At 41.5% G+C, this 5,534-nt stretch overlaps 1 non-coding gene across 1 annotated transcript; it reads right to left on the bottom strand.

Moving 5' to 3' along the window:
* Positions 1-3,817: 3,817 nt before the first annotated feature.
* On the bottom strand, positions 3,818-3,923 carry LOC132044452 (small nucleolar RNA R71). Its single transcript, XR_009412185.1, has one exon. It is a non-coding gene; the product is annotated as a small nucleolar RNA R71 (small nucleolar RNA).
* Positions 3,924-5,534: the final 1,611 nt, after the last annotated feature.

Here is a 5,534-nt window from a genome sequence, read left to right as displayed (position 1 = left end):
CGGGTTGGGGTTATTATGAATTTTTAGAGGGTTTTTCTCTATTTCGCCCTAAGGGCTAACCGAGTCACTAAATTTGGGGGGAATGACGCTTGTGAGCGTAGTTTCCAAGAGTCAAGGGCCGCATTAACCTCGGCTCCGGTCTTAACACTCCCGAGAAGGGCCGGACGGCCATGTTGTGTATTGTGATGCTTACGGCATTGGGTTAGGATGTGCGATGCAGCACGGTAATTGCTTATGCTTCGAGACGGTTGCGGAAACACGAAAAAGAACTACCCAACTCACGATCTTGAATTGGCCGATTATTCATGCATTAAAAAATGTGGAGACATTACTTGTATGGTGTGCATGTAGTATATCTATACGAGATCATAAGAGTCTCCAATACATTTTTTCAAACGAAGGAGTTGAACTCGCGATGTCGGTGGTTAGAATTATTGAAAGATTATGATGTGGATATTTTATACCGCCGGGAAGGCAAATGTAAAGAGGCCGACGCGCTTAGCCGCCGATCAATGGGTAGCTTATGTGAAGTACCCTTGGAGAAGAAAGAAATGATTCATGAACTCCACCAATTAGCTAACCTTGGGGTACGCTTAATTGATTCAGGTGATGCAGGGGTTAGTGTTAATAATCCCACGGTTTCGTCTTTGAATCTGGAAGTAAAAGAAAGGCAATACGAAGATCCCCAGCTGAGTCATTATAGAGATACATGTCATGCAAAAGAGAAGTCCCCATTTGAAACCTCTATAGAGGGAGTTCTTAGATACCGAGGCGGTATGTGTTCCCGAATGTTGCGAGTGCGCGCCGAATTCTAGAAGAAGCTCATTATTCTCGGTATTCTATCCATCCAGGAACGAGAAAGATGTATCATGATCTGAATTTGATATATTGGTGGGATGGCATGAAAAGAGACATAGCAAAATTTGTAGCCCAATGTCCAAATTTCCGTAATGAAGATAGAACATCAAAAGCCGGAGGATTATTGCAGCGATGGAAATTCTTACGTGGAAATGGGAAGTGATTAATATGGATTTTATTGTAGGATTGCCCCGTTCCCGAGGCAAGTATGATTCCGTATGGGTGATTGTGGATAGATTGACGAAAGCGAATTTTCCTCCCAAAAAACCACCTACCAAAGAAGATTATGCGAGGTTGTATATCAAGGAAATTGTGAGACTTCATGGTATTCCGATATTTATTATTTCGGATAGAAGACACATAACTAAGTTACGAAAATCCTTTGAAAGGTCTAGGTACTCAAGTAAGGCTTAATACGGCATTTCATCCGCAAAATCGGCGACAAGCCGAGCGTACTATACGAACCTTGGAGGATATGCTAAGGGCATGTGTTTTAGATTTTGGTGGTAGTTGGGATGACCACTTACCCCTAATCGAATTTGCTTACAACAATAGCCACCATTCCAGTATCCATATGGCTCCGTATGAAGCTTTGTATGGAAGGAAGTGCAGATCTCCAATTGGATGGTTTGAAATCGGAGAAATACAATTAATAGGCCCCGAGTTGATTCAACAAGCTGTAGAAAAAGTCAAGATGATCCGAGATCGATTGTTGACGAGCCCCAAACTCCGGCCAAAAAATCTTATGCGGACAACCGCAAGCGAGATTTAGAATTTCAAGTCAATGATTGGGTGTTCTTGAAAGTATCACCAATGAAAGGGGTGATGAGATTTGGTAAGAAAGGGAAGTTAAGTCCTCGATACATTGGACCCTATAAGATCATCCGCAAAGTGGGTCAAGTAGCTTACGAGTTGGATTTGCCTTTGGAACTTGAGCTAGTTCATCCAGTATTCCATGTCTCAATGCTCCGCAAATGTGTTGGAGATCCCCCAAAGATGTGCCTTACGCCACAACCGATGCTTTTCAGCTATAAGTTTTACTTGTTGTTAAGCAAGTCGGTGTGATTTTACGTGTTTTTTAGTGTTTTTCGGGTAAAGGAACGATTTGGCAAAATCACGATTGAAAGCGACTCCGGTCGTAAATTGAAGTTTACGGACCGTATTCTACAATACGGGCCGTATTCCATGGTCGTATTAAAGGATTTCAGAAACAGAAAGTCAAGTTGGGAAGATGATGATTTACGAGCTGAGTTTACGGACCGTATTTCAGTTTACGGTCCGTATTCCATGTCGTATTTAACCAGTCGAGCAGTTGGCAGAAAGTCTGATTTTTGGAAGCTGAAAGACGACGAATAGGTTTACGGACCGTAAACCACTTTACGGTCCGTATCTTAGAAGATTGAGATTTCACAGAATTTAGAAGACGACCTGGCTCGACCACTTTACGGTCCGTAAAGTGATTTACGGACCGTATTTCATCATGACGGGACTGAAGTGCAAAATCTGTAACTTGTGTATTTTTCCAAACATATAAATAGTTCATTGTAGGGTTTTAGTAGGAGCTCTCATATTTTTTAGTTTTGACTTAGAACATACAATACTCTCAAGTTTTTGAAGGTTCTAACATCAATCCAATTATTCTCAATTCTTCTTTTATTCAAAGTAAGCAATTATGAATCCTTCAATTTCTTGTTTCTTGTTCTTTGTCATGAGTAGCTAATTTCCCTTACTAGGGTTGTGAACCCAATTGATGGGTGTTTTGTGATTGGGTTGTGATTGATATACAAATAATGGATCATTAGGGTTTGTTTATTCTTCATTCTTCATTCATAATTAATGGTTGCAAACATTGATTAAAGCCCCAAACCCTTGATTTATTTGGGAAAATAATTAGGGTTGGTAAGAATAAACAACAAGAACTCAAAGCATTAAACTTTGTTTAATAAATTCACTTAGGAATAAGAAGAATTTACTTGGCATGATTAATCATTCTTCATAACCACTTTCTTATATTTGGGAAAATCATAGAAAGATATAATCTTTATTTATTGGGAAATAGTAGAGATTCACATAGAGATTAAGTGCATTCATTCTATGATCCATTAGAAGTATATCAAGATCAACATCCATGATCATACACCCTATCTAACGGGGACACAACCTTAGTTTCTTTTACCATAAACTTCCACCAAATAAATAGATTAGCAAATAGTTATAGAAAAACCAATCTTTACCAAAATCATCGGATTAAGACATTAGACCTAGAACTTAGCATCTACGACTTTAGTAACCTTTTCACACCATATTCCCTGTGGGATTCGACCCCAACCTTGTTGGGTTACTATATTTGACAACGTCCGCGTTATACCATTAATAGGTGTAATTTGAGCGTATCAAATTTTGGCGCCGTTGCCGGGGAATACGGTTTTGAAATTACTAAATAAGTGTTTGCTTTGATTAAAGTCTTTTTCTTATTCCATCACACCTTGTTTGCTACTTTGTGTAAACCAGGTGATCATGAATCAAAATCAGCGAAATCATCGTGCTGGTAATCAGCAGAATCGTTTGAACAATCAAACAGACGAATCTGATGAGGAGAATATTTTTGCTGAGCTTGCTCAAGAGGAAGACTATGCATCTGCTATTGTTCAACCTCGAGTTGGAGCGGCGACTGTGAAAATTGACTCAACTTTATACCAGCTGTTGAAACTTGAGGGATATTTTCGGAATTCTACCGAAAATGACCCTCAACGTCATTTGCAGAATTTTGTGGACGTGTGTGCTAATCACATCCAGCACAATGTTCCACCGGACGCGATTCGGCTAAGGTTATTCAAATATTCTTTAGCTGGAGAAGCAAGAACATGGTTCGAGAAGCTGCCCCGGAATTCTATTACCTCATGGGCAGAAATGGTAACTGTTTTTCTGACAAAGTGGTACCCCCCTAGCAAGAAGGCTGAGATTCGAGACAAGATATATGAATTCAAGCAGCGACCAGGGGAACAACTATATGAAGCTTGGGAGAGGTTCAAAGAATATTTGCAGAAAAGCCCAAATCATGGTTTTCCGGAGAATATATTAATGGAAAAGTTCTACCGAGGTTTAGATCCGGTGACACAGTCAGTAGCTAACAATGCAGCTGATGGGTGTTTTATGGACAAGACCTTTCGACGAGTGACCGCCATACTTAACAAGCTGACAACTCATAATCAGGCTTGGCACTCGAACAATGCTGAAGTGATACCATACGGTAGTGCTATGCTCCAGAATATAGTGAAGGAGAATCAGGACACCCAACAGACATTGGCAGAGCTTGCAACAAATATTTCGTTGCTGACGAAGAAGTTTGATGAATCTCAAATCAAAAAGGTAAATGTTTGTGAGGATGATGCTGTTCTACCAAAAGGGATGTACCATGCTCAAGATGGTCCGTTCCTTGATGGGCCACCTATGCAGGTTGAAGATGCTAACTATGTTAATAACTCTCAAGGGGGTTATCTGAGACAGAACTACCAGGGTGGCTATCAGAATCAGAATCAGAACCAATGGAGACCTCAGCAAGGTCAGGGTGCCTACAACAACTCTGGGAACTATAACAATAACTATGGTGGTGCGAACCAAGGGGGCTACAACAACAGCAACAATTTTGGGAACAAGAGTTCCAATCCTTATATACCACCGAAAGGGCAGTCATCCGAGCAGGGTAGTTCAAAAGTTGAATCAATGCTTGAGAAGATTCTGGCTAATCAATCGAAGTCTGAAAGGACTTTATCTGGGCTGACAGAAACAGTGGGTTCTCACACAGCGGCTATTCAGAAGCTTGAGTCGCAGATGAGGGATATTTCTAGAGAGCAGCACCCTCCTAGAAAGGGAGGCCTTCCGAGTGACACTATTCCAAATCCAAAGAATGGCGGAGGCGGTGTAGACAGTGTGTTTGCCATCACTACTAGGAGTGGCAAAACAATCCGAGGGGCTGATGAGAAGGTGATTGAGCTTGAGCCAATAGATGATGAGGATGAGGTGCAGTCTGAAACACCCATTGTTGTTGATGAGAATGCTACTGACAAGAAGGTTGCTGATATTCCGGAGGTTGCGGGACCAGCTGAAAACACGAGCAAGCAGCCTGTGAAAGGGGCCCTCCGCCCCTTGACTCAGCTTTTCAAATCCACACCACCTTTTCCTCAAAGGTTGGTGAAAAAGAGGGAAGATGCTAAGTTCGACAAATTTCATGATCAGCTGAAGCAGTTATCTCTTAATTTTCCCTTCTTGGATGCTGTCAAGGAGATGCCGGGCTTTGCTAAATTTGTGAAGGATTTGCTGACCAAGAAGAAAACGGTTCAACATGAAACCGTAAGTTTGACTCACACTGTGAGTTCCATCATCTCAACTAATACTGTTCAGAAGAAGGGAGATCCTGGGGCGTTCACCATCCCTTGTTCTATTGGGCACCATGATTTTGCTCGCGCTTTGTGTGATAATGGGGCGAGTATTAATTTGATGCCCCTTGCTATATACAAACAATCAGGGTTGGGGATGCCAAGGCCGACTACTATGAGATTACGGATGGGCTGATAGGTCTATCAAGAGACCTGTTGGGGTGGTTGATGATGTATTTGTGCGGGTTGGTGATTTTATGTTGCCCGCTGATTTTGTAATTCTTGACTGTGCTGTTGATA

The sequence above is a fragment of the Lycium ferocissimum genome, unplaced genomic scaffold, assembly GCF_029784015.1.
Source record: "Lycium ferocissimum isolate CSIRO_LF1 unplaced genomic scaffold, AGI_CSIRO_Lferr_CH_V1 ctg4513, whole genome shotgun sequence".
Taxonomy (NCBI): domain Eukaryota; kingdom Viridiplantae; phylum Streptophyta; class Magnoliopsida; order Solanales; family Solanaceae; genus Lycium; species Lycium ferocissimum.
Note: the sequence above shows the minus strand (reverse complement) of the source record. Positions and strands in the feature narration are given on the sequence as shown.